The following is a 12352-nucleotide window of genomic DNA, read 5'->3' as shown; positions in this document are numbered from 1 at the left end:
TTGAACTCACCTCATACTCAAACACACCACTGTTGTGTTTTCACTGGTTACCTTTCCTTCCTGTCTATCGTCTATCATTTTGTTTTCACCACAAGAAAGTGCTATTTTTAGCCCCATTCTCCAAGTAGTAAATAGAAGCTTAGAAGGGAAGTAAGGTATCTGAAACCATAGGAAGAGCCAACACTGGTTGATCCTCAGTCTGGGTCCTAAGCCCTGTATCACATCACCGAAAGCCTTACAAAGCTACACATTTTGGTGCACCATCAGTAGGTAGTGACAATAAAGTGGCAAAATCCTTGGAAAGTATGATGATGAACATCACACCTTAGACTCAAATATTACACATTGCAAAATTCTTTTTTCAGAAAAGAAAAATATGTAGCTATGCTGGCCTCAAACTTGTGGTCCTCTTGCCTCTGCCTCCTTCAGCAAATCCTATTGGCATGCACCATCACAACCAGAACCTGGAAGCAACCTAGATGCTTCTCACTTGAAGAATGGATAAAGAAAATATGATACATTTACACAATGGAGTACTATTCAAGGGGGTGGGAGAATAACAATGGAATCTTGAAGTTCCCAGGCAAATAGATGGAACTAGAAGAAATCATCCTGAGTGAGGTAACTGAGTCACAGAAAGACAAGCTTGGTATATACTCACTCATATATGGGTATTAGACATAAAGCAAAGTATCACTACCCTACAATGCGTACCTCCAGAGAAGCTAGGAAACAAGAAGGACCTTAAGAGACAAACATGGTCCCCCAGACAAGGGGAAAAGGACAAGATCTCTTGTGAAAATTGGGGACACAGGGAGTGGGGAGGGAGCTAGGAGAAAGAGAAGAGGAGGAGGAGGACATAAGGGAGTAGGAAGACTGAGTCAGGGGAAGAATAGAAGAGAGCAAGAAAATGGATACCACAATAGAGGGAGCCATTATAGGTTTAAAGAGAAATCTGACACTAGGGAAATGTCCAGAGATCCACAAGGATGATACCATCTAAGAATCTAAGCAATAGTGGAGAGGCTGCCTTAAATGCCCTTCCCCTATGATAAGATTGATGACTACTTTATATGCCATCCTAGAGCTGGTCCAGTAGCTGATGGAAGCAAAAGCAGAGACCCACAGGTAAGTACTGAGCCAAACTCCTGGAATCCAGTTGTAGAGAGGGAGGAGACCATGCTGGGGAAACCCACAGAAACAGCTGACCTGAGCAAGTAGGAGCTCACATACCCCAGCCTGACTGCTGAAGAACTGGCATAAGACCAAACTAGATCCCATGAATGTGGGTGACAGTTAGAAGGCCTAGGCAGTCTATAGGGCTTCTAGCAGTGGAATCAGTATTTTTCTCTAGTGCATGAGCAGACTTTGGGAGCCCATTGCCCATGGAGGGATTCTCCCTCAGCCTAAATATACGGGGTAGAGCCTGGGTTGTGTCCCAAATGATGTGACAGATTTTGATAATCCCCCATGGAAGGCCTTACCCTCCTTGGGGAGTAGATAGGGGTAGGATGGGGGAAAGGGAGGATGGGAAGGAGTGGGGACTGGGATTAATATGTAAAATAAGATTGTTTCTAATTTAAATATGTATAAATATACATATAAAAGAAATGTGAACCATATAAAGCCTCTATCCACGAAGATACTCATAATAAGCATTGTTTATAACAGTAAGCAAGAAAGGATTGATTCAAAGGACTCAGCTCAAGGCTAAGTAAGGGCTGCTACACCTGGAGATGAAGCCTTATCTCTGTTAAAATAATGTGCACACTTTCCAGCAGAGAGAGTGCAGGCATCATCCTGTGATGGGAAAGCAGCCTGGTGAGTGGTCTACAGAAAGTGCCCCAGAAGCATTCTTAATAATAAAAGGAGGAATAACACCATAACAAGCATTTTTATGGTTTTATTCCCTTTCCTTTTCAGCTTTTAAAAATTTTTCCAGTTCATAACACAATAATTATGAATTATTTGCATAATTTGAAAACAACTGTTTCCTTCTAAAATGCAAAGTAGAAGCTGCATTTTCATGGCAGTACTGAAGGGGCCAGGAAGGGCAGTGAGTTCAAATCTGACCAGGAACCATTGATCTATCTTATTTTCTCATATACAAAACTTCTGTTTAGGCACTGATACATAGTGCGGGATTGTCTCTTGAAAGAATGAATGGTTACTTAATTTAAATCAATATGCATCAGAGGCAAATGAATGGGAAAGAGCATGAAAGAGACTGAAGACATGAAGAAGGCAAATGAAGAGGGAGTCTGAAGAAGTGGATTGAAAGGGATTTTCCTTCTCAGGGAAATCGTGCAATCTTTTTCTTGTGTGTATCCCAAACAAACCCACCAGGCATCCAGAGACTTACCACCATTGACTCCACTTTTCAAGGTAGTGGATTAGGCTTTACCTTCGAAGCTGTAGCTGATAGACTCAAAAGAAAAAAACAAACCCAGGCTGAGGATCAAACAAACAAATAATAGATCGACCTAAATCAATGCCCAAAGAAGTGGTTTCCCACCAGACAACAACTGAGACAAGAACCTAATTGATTTAAATGTCAGACTTCCCTCCCTGTTCAGGGAGTCAGAAAACCTTCAGATGACACCAAAACCTCTCCAATAACCCCTTATCTCCCACTCCTGCATAGAACAGCTTCCGTTTGTGTTCATAACTGCAGAGCTTGTATTGGTCAACAAGTTGTTTTTGTGGCTTTACATTACAGGATCACGCACACCTCCCCCCTCACCCCCACAAACCAACAACAAAAAACAAAAAGCAAACAAACAAACAAAAAACAGGACCAATGAAACTAGTCACATGCCCCAGAGCTCTGATATTTGTTACTGAATTAAAAAAAGAAAAAAAAAAATAACACATCCCTATCTTCAGATTTCTGTGACTATCTGAAAGGAGCTTGTCCCTTAGTCAAGTACATATTCAAGTTCCCTGAATCTTAGCTTAGTCCTCAGAGCTGTACACACGCAGGTGCTGTTGTTCCTTGCCATAATGGTATAGGATCAGTCATGAAAGTAGAGACTGGATGATCCCTGGGACTCCCAGCTATGGATGGTGTCCTGAATGGCCTCAGGTACTTCTCAAAGAATCACAACCGTGCTCTGTGGAGAACATAGCACAGTCAGCTTCTGTTGACAAATAGCAAAATGACTTTCCTAAAGAGTTGATCTCAGGAAGCACAGGGTTCACACTACACACCATGGCCACCTGACAAGTTTGCTTTCCTTTGTATAGGAAAGACACTGGATCAACTCTACAAACACAAAGATCAACATACACTGAGAGAAGCAAAAACACCAACAAACAGTAACTGTGCACACCAACAACACTGGCACAGAAGCAAACCCGAACTGAAGGGACAGTGGAAGGAATACCTGAGAGGAGACAGGTAAATTGTGTTCTGAAATTCAGTGTACCCTATATGTGACTCCCTAGGGAAAGGTGAACAGGCATCAACAATAGACCAAATAAATTATTCTACCCCAGTCCAACTTTGCCAACCCATGAGTTTACTGGTCTAATGGGAATATGGGTGAAGAGTGACTCAGAGGAATATGGTCAACTCAAAAACAAATGTGTCACTGAAAAGTGTGACCCGTGGGTAGGTGAGCAGGGGTGGTAAGTTTGCAGAGTCTGTATCATGGAGCCCTGCCTTCACTTAATCTTCTCCCTCTTCTGTACTCAAGAACCTCCCAAGATCATGTGTGGTTGGTGATCAAGAGGATATAATGGCTAGAGTCTCACGCAAGATTTACCTTCAACTATAGTATACATGGTCTCCTTATGGCCACATAGTTATTATTGTGTCATTTTGCTTACTTTGTTACCATAACTACAAGATCAAACATTCTATAGGTCACCACAACATTCTTTCCTCCATAATATCCAATGGTCACACCATGTCCATACCTGGAGGATAATTTGTTTTATCTCCAAAATAGCCCTAGAGCAGCAACCCAAGAACCCCTAGAGTGAAGAAAAATGCACTGCCTACATACAGAGTATGAACCTACCAATTCTTCCAGCACTACTTAGAGGAGGGCAGCTCAGTGTAGGGAGCATAGGACGTACAGGCTGCAGCCAACAAAGCTCAAACAATAGACCAGCATTAGGAATCAGAAATGTCTCTGCAGCATGCCAGAAGAGCTAACAATTCCTATAATACCAAGATCTGGACAGCATTTGCAGGATCTTTAACTCATTCCTTATGGGATAATGTAATCAAAGTCATAGTTTAATATGACGACTTGGAGTAAATATGTCACTGATTACACTGATACTCACCCAGTATCTCAGCCTATGCTTTCCACTTATTGGAAAGGAAGAATGTGACTTCATCATTTACTATTGAGGGTCCTTCTGTCTAGCTAGTGATCCTCCATGTTTTGGCTGAAAGTAGGATGATGATCTTAGATGCTGAGCACTTGTCAGACTCCAGTGTACACTGAAGTCTAGGAAAAACCCTTCTTAAAATTGTCACCTAGAAATGATAGGGAAGCTATACCTATGATACCACCATGGCTACCTAAACAAAACCTGAGCAATGAAAGTACCCGTAGACAAGTACCAGTGACAAGGAAGGAAGAAATTTCATGACGTTCCGTCACTAGACAAGGAAATGCCGGGGGCTAGGATGAGCCCCTAATTGGTTATTCAATACAAATCCGTCATCCCTGAAATCATATACCCACAAGTAACACTAAACAGACTCAGAAAGTTGTATTTAAATGTGTGTGTGTGTGTGTGTGTGTGTGCGCGCGCACACTTGTGCACATGCGTGCACAAATGTGCATGTGACAATAATTCTAAAGAGGCCAATATGGGATGGGGTAAGGGGGAAATAAGAGGGACTGGAGGGAAGGGACATGAGATGGGTTGGAGGGAAGGGAAGAAGTTGAAATTATTTAATTTAATTTGTTTTGAAGAAAAACACAGCTGAAACAGTGCTGGGAAGATGACTCGGTCAATAAAGTACCTTCCCTGCAAACATGGGGACTGAACTCAAGTCAGAACTCATAGGAAGAGCAGAGCACAGCAGCCTGTGTCTTTGTTTACCCAGCACTGTGGATGTGAGCAAAGAAGGGTTTGCTGGAGGGCCAGCCAGTCTAGCCAAATCAGAAAGCTCCAGGTTTAGTGAGAGAATGTCTCACATAAGGAAGAGCACAAGCAAGGAAGACACCCAACATAGCCACATACACGTGTCCATGTACCCACACAAGCACACACAAACACATACATCCATACACACACACACACACACACACACACACACACACACACACACACACACAAACTCCTGAACTAAAACAATCCAAAACTGACAGCATTTTCAGGTTCATTGGAGAGAAAACTTTAAATATTGTCAAAAGTGGGCAAAAGCAGACCTAAATTGAGTTACAACAGAATTCGTTGGAGGTGGTAAAGAAATAGTTCTTAAGTCATGGTCCTTCCAATAATGGCAACACATTTATCTGTGATGAAAGAAGAGCACATTCCAACAGCGCATGATCCACCTGAACCCTCAGGGGCCGTGTGCCTTTGAGCACCAGTGGATGGATGGTTTAGGCTTAAAGAGTGGCCAAGAGTAATTTTAAAAGTCTGGATACTTTTAAAGAGACTGTTTAAACACTTTTTGTCTTCTCTTTATTTTTCTTACCCTTTCAAGTTAGTCTGGGAGTACCCCGTGGCTCAGAGCCCACTCTAAACACAAAAGCTTAGAATTCCAACCCAGAATGAACTCCATTTGCCATCAGCAAAAAGATTTTTTTTTTCAACTTCTCTAGTCTCCTTGAGCAATGATTCTCTCACAAAACATGATAGCTACACACCAATATCTTTATGAATTCAGTTTGAATAAAGCAGGATCCTGGACTGCATCTCCCTGAAAAATGAGTGGTAGACATTAATTTAAAAAGTCATGTTTTCTTAAACAGAGATTTCTGAACCTGACTAGAATCTGATGGAACTATACTGTTCAACACCAGTTTTGAGAAAGAAACAGATGGGGAAGTCCCCGTGGTTTCAGAGACACCCATTTTAGAGGGAAAGCCTGAAGTCTAAATCTTCCCACAAGCTCCATCCCACCCTATCCGGGAGACTCAGATTCACCTGAAGCCTACCAACAAACCATATGGCCAATGCATGACAGCCTGGTGTTTGGCAGCACGTGTTTCTAAGAGCTAGTCATTGCTACTGTCTGTGATGGTGTGTGCTGCAGGGAAATGGAACAGCATCTCCATCCAGTACAAAACAAGATGCAGGCTCAACCTCCCTAATCCAAAAATCCGCAGTTGCAATGTTCCAAAAGCCAGATCTCTCTAGGGGCTGATATGGTGCCACAAACAGAAAATTACACACTGTAAAACTTTGTTTCCATGAACATGTGATGGGAGATGTTATTCTGTAAATATGTTTCTCATACTGGTTAATGAATAAAGCACTGTTGGCCAATAGGAAAGCAAGATAGGTGGGACTAGGAGACAAGGAGGAAAGAGGACGTAGAAGGAGGAGTCAGCATGTAGAGATGGGGGAGAGCAGACTCTCCAGTAAGATGAGACCACATGGAAATACTTATATTAATAGAAATGGGTTAATAATTAAGACAGAGCTAGCCGATAAGAAACTAGTATCTGGCCAACAGCGTTATATCAAATACAGCATCTCTGTGCGTTATTTGGGACTGGCGCTGCGATGGGTCCAGACCAGCAGTGGCAGAAAAACTACTCGTAACAAACATGATTACTTAAAAGTGTACAAAAACTTACCCCACATTCTCCCCAGAATAAGCTGTCATCAGTGTTTATAATCTTAGCCATTCTGACTAGTAAGGACATGGTGTGACCATTAGATATCATGCAGGAAAGAATGCTGTGAAGACCTATAGAATGTTTGACCCTGTGGTTATGGTAACAGAGTGAGCAAAATGACACAATGATAACTATGTGGCCATAATGAGACCATGGATACTTGAGACTCTAGCCACTATATCCTCTTGCTCACCAACCACACATGATCTCGGGAGGTTCTTGAGTACAGAAGAGGGAGAAGATTAACTGAAGGCAGCGCTGTTGTTCTTTTGTTACAGTTATAGGATAAAGCTGGAGATGGGTGAGTATGTCCCGTGTGGGGGTCCCAAGGTAAGGGACCATGTGTGAGAGCATAGTGGGTTCCATATCAGGATAGGGTGAATGAGGCGGAGGGAATAACATGCCAGGCAGACAGAGCTTAAGTGAGAAGTTTATTTAGAAAGGGGAGTGAGGGGAAGGGAAAAGAGGCATAGAGACTCTGGGAACAGTGAAGAGGAAGAGGGAGAGAAGAGGGGGGGTTGAGGGGTGCTTGCTTAAAAAGGAAAACTTGAGCATGCTGACTGAGTCCTTAAGCACCCTAATAACACCTGTAAAGAGTGATATAGCCATGACATGGCCATGCCGGGTATGCGTGTTCCGCCCATCATTAGGGGTTGGGGTCAGCAGAATGCCAGTTTCCAACAAGGACTCCATTGATGCAGACTCTGCAAAATTACCACCCTGCCCACATACCCACAGGGTCACACTTTTTAGTGACACATTTGGTTTTGACTGTATTTCTCTGAGTCACTCCTCACCCATACTCACCACTAACCAAGCCATGGGTTCTTGGCCCTGTTTACAGTGTTAGACACAAGTCTGTGTTGTGGCGAATGCCATAAGTCCCGTTAGAAAATGCCTTCATTTCACCAATGGGCATATCTTGCCAGGCCACTGGTTATTATAGTCCAAAGTATTCACAGCCAACTAAGACTACAGATTACCTTACTCCCCTAGTAGAGATGGAGTTTCCAGGTCAATAGCAGCTTAATTTCTCTATGTTCAATGATTCAGGCATGGGGTGTGTGGTGGTTTGAAAGAAAATGACCCCCAAAGGGAATGGCACTATTAGGAGGCATGGTTTTGTTGGAGTAGGTGTGGCCTTGTTGGAGAAAGTGTGTCACTATTGGGGTGGGTTTTCAAGTCTCCTATGCTCAAGTTACTCCCACAATGAGACAGACAACTTTCTGTTGCCTTTGACTCAAGATTAAAGACTCTCAGATCTAGCCCCGTGTCTGCCTGAACTCAGCCATGTCTCACCATGATGATAATGGACTGAACTTCTGGAAATGTAAGCTGCCCCAATTAAATGTTTTTCCTTTATAAGAGTTTCTGTGGTCATGGTGGTGTCTCTTCACAGCAATAGAAAGCCTAAGACAGAGTTGGTACCAGGGACTGAGGTGTTGTTGTGATAGGCCTGGCCATGTTTTTGTTTGGAGGAATTTGGACTTTGATACTTAGGCTTAGAAAAGCATTGGAATGCTTTGACTGCTTAATGGGCCATACTAGTAGGAGCATGGGAGAAAATTGACTGAGGATGATTTTAACTGTGGGTTGGGGGAGGGTGTCGGGGGATCAAGAAGTTTCAGAGGAGCAGAATTTTAATATATTGCCTAGAGATCACACTTATAATATTTTGATGAAAAAAGTATCTGTGTTTTGCCCTTGTCCAAAGAGTCTGCCTGAGGCTAAAATGAAGAGCTTTGGATTAATTCTGTTGGCTGAAACAAAAAATCTCAAAGCAGCCTAATATAGACTCTGTGGTGTGGTTATTAGTGGTAAGTCTAATGAAGATTTATAATGAAAAGGAGAAAGCTGATCAGAGTAAATTACAAAATGTAAAGAAGGAGAAAAGGAGTACCAGGGGGTGGAATGGAACTAAATCCTGTGTTCAAGGAGCTAAACAGATTAAGAAATGGAATAAAGGGAATGGTGACCTCAAGTCAAGATCAAGATCTCACATTGTCAATTTCCAACTTGTGAAAAGGAAGTAAAGAAAGGCTTAGAGCCAGGTGTGATGGTGCATGCCTTTAATCCCAGCACTCTGGAGGTAGAGGCAGAAAGATCTCTGAGTTTGAGCCTAGACTGGTCTACAGAGCATGTTAAGAACAGCCAAATTTAGGCAGTGAAGATAACCATCAAAAACAGAAGGCTCACAAAAATGCAACTTAACAAGGGGGCCATGTTCCAGCTCCAGCAAGCAGCAGAACTTAGGAGCTTTGGCCACATTGCTCTAGCTTTAGAGTCAAGGAGCAGCTAAGGAAAACTGCTTAGGACAGGCATTTGTCAAGGGTGTCCCTGAATGGAAGCCTAGAGAGGCCACTGTATGCAGCTGTGAAGTTTGAAGACTAGAGACCCAAGGTGTTGGAGATGCCAGAGATGTGGGATACCTGTTGAGGAAAGCTGCTAATGGGGAGTGAAACAAGCCCAAGAGAAACAAGTTGTTGCAGTCAACAAAGCTAAAAGGTGTTGGAGATATGGAGTGTTTTGACATCCCACATGGAGATGCAGAGTTTGGAGTTTGCCCATCTTGTTTTGTCTTGCTTTGGTCCAGCATTTCCTCCCTATGCTGCTGTTCCTACCTTTTCAAATGGTACTGTATATACTGTGCCATTATATGTTGGAAGTATGTGATCTGTTCTTTGGTTTAATATATATATATATATATATATATATATATGAGATTGCATGAATCTCAAAAGAGACTTTGAATTTCACTTTTAAATAAGTTTGAGACGCACAGACTATGGGGACTTTGGAAGTTGGGCTGAGTACATTTTTGCATTATGATATAGCTTCAAGCCTTTGGAGGTCAGGGAGTAGAATGTGTTGGTTTGAAAGAAAATGGTCCCCAAAGGGAAAGGTACTATTAGGAGGTGTGGCTTTGTTGGAATAGGTGTGGCCTTTTTGGAGAAAGTGTGTCACTGTTTGGGTGGGCTTTCAGGTCTCCTATGCTCAAGTTACTCCCAATGAGACAGACAACTTTCTGTTGCCTCTGACTCAAGATATAAGCCCCATGTCTGCTGAATTCTGCCATGTCTAACCATGATGATAATGGTCTGAACCTCTGAAAATGTAAGCCACCTCAATTAAATGTTTTTCCTTTATAAGAGTTGCCATGTCTCTCTCCATGACATGGTGTCTCTACACAGCAATAGAAATCCTAATACAGGGTAAGACAGGGTATGTTCCCCAATAAGGTCTTAGCATAATTTTTGAGGGTCCTCTGACCAACAACTCAAAAAGGTCTCCCATACTAAATAGTGGACTTCTTATTTGATAGTGTATAGTGTTTGAAAGAGCTATTTTCCACCAGTTAACAGATAATTTCAAACCCTTGTGTGTGTGTGTGTGTGTGTGTGTGTGTGTGTGTGTGTGTGTGTGTGTGTGTGTGTTTCAGCAAATCTACAGTAGTAGGTTTCCATACATCTTTTTTGAGGGTCTTTAGTGTCAGCTATCCTTCTCCATGTTCTCTCCTCAATGTTGCCCTGGCATCTGCTACCACATTTAATACTTCTTACTCCTTTCCTCCCCATCTTCCCATCTTATCACTGCATTGTATCTCCTCTGCCCTGGGGACTCCTCTGCCCTGAAACAGCCTCTTACTACCTCCCTGCCTTCCACGGGTACTCCAACTTAAATCTACTTCTCAAAGGTAGAATCAACATATTAATGAGAGAAAGCAGCATTTGTCTTTCTCCTTCTGGATTACTATACTCAGGGTTAGTTTTTCCAGCTGTATCCACTTATTTACAAATGTCATGGTTTCATTTTTCTTTATAGCCAAATTCTATTCCTGTGTGTGTGTGTGTGTGTGTGTGTGTGTGTGTGTGTTTTATTATCCATTATTCAGGTTATAGTGATATATGTTTTCCCCCCATTTACTAGCTATTGTGAATAGAGAAGCAATGGACACAGATGAGCAAGTCTCTGTGTTGTAAGCTATAGAGTTCTTTGGGTATATACCCAAGAGTGGTATAGCTGGATCACATGGCAGATCCATTTCTAGCTTTCTCAGGACCCTCCAGACTGATTTCCATTGTGGCTGCATAAGTTTGCATTCCCACCAACAGTGAATAAGTGTTCCTTTTCCCAATGTCCATGCCAGAATTTGTAGTCATATTTTGGATTTCTCTCTTCCTTTCTTTCTTTTTATTTTTTGGTAACTGTTCTGATGACATTTCAAAATAGTTTTAATTTGCATTTCCCTGATAACTAAGGATGTTGTAGATTTCAAAAAAAAGAAACATTTCTCAGCCATTTGTGTTTCTTCTTTTGAGGGTCCCTTTTTAGGATGTACTACAATTGTTCTGCTAAATGGACACAGTATCAAACTGCCTCCTAAGAACTTATCTTCACTCCTATAAATTAGCACATCTCTCAACACTCATCAAAAAAGCTTCTTTTCACAGTAAATGCCCATTAAGACAGGGCCAACAACCAGTCAGTGTGCCAGTCAGAGGCTGTAGAGTGCTCAGCCCTAAATAAGGCATCAATACCATACCCCACCTCCCTTTAGTTATCCTTCTCATCTTTGGTTGCCTACACCAAAACATAGCCAAGGCTGCTTCAAATTAGCTGCATTCATAATCACCTCAAGTCACAAACAAACCAAGGGATCTTCAGAGGAAGATGAATTTACTAGCATTGCCATGCAGTAAAGGCTGCCGACCAGTGAAGACGGAACTGCAAAATGGAACAGAACACATGAAATAGCACAGAGTACTCCTGAGTGACTGAACTCAGACTAAAAGGAATGACTATATTCTAGATAGTTCCATTTACATGAAGTTTTTTAAAAAGTCACTAAAAATAATCTACTATGATAGAGATCAGAGTCACAGTTATATTGACATGATATGAGTGGGGATGAAGGGGCACTAAGGAGCTTTCTAGGGTGCTGAGAATGCCCATGCCAGATCCACATCATGATTATAAGAGTAGTGTGCACATGTGAGAAGTCAGTGAGTCACAAGCCTCAGGCCTGTGTGTTCCACCATACATTCCACCATATGGCTGGGAGTGCAGCTCAGTGTTCTTGTCCCAGTCCTCTGTACAGAAGCCACTCTGCTGCCACCATGCTGTGAGGAAACTGTCTTTTTTTTTTTTTTTTTTTTTTTTTTTTTTGGCAGCTCCTTGCCAGTGAGGCCATGCCTTACTCATTTCTATTTCTTGGGCGTCAGAGAGGATTTTGAGACAGGGTTTCACTTTATAGCTTTGGAGCCATCCTGGAACTTGCTCTGTAGACCAGACTGGCCTCGAACTCACGGAGATCCTCCTGAGTGCTGTGAATAAGGACATGCTACCACCACCCAGCTTCATCTGTATTTCTTGATGGCCTCATCCAGTAAAGAAACTCAATAAATACCTTCAGCTATTCCAAATGCCAATGAGATTCCCAGCCATGAATATTATCCACCTCTATCCTTACTCATCAATGTGAAGTTAACACGTGGGAGTTCATTTGCATAACCCTCACCACTTGTCAGGATTTC

The sequence above is a fragment of the Phodopus roborovskii genome, unplaced genomic scaffold, assembly GCF_943737965.1.
Source record: "Phodopus roborovskii unplaced genomic scaffold, PHOROB, whole genome shotgun sequence".
Lineage (NCBI taxonomy): Eukaryota > Metazoa > Chordata > Mammalia > Rodentia > Cricetidae > Phodopus > Phodopus roborovskii.
Note: the sequence above shows the minus strand (reverse complement) of the source record.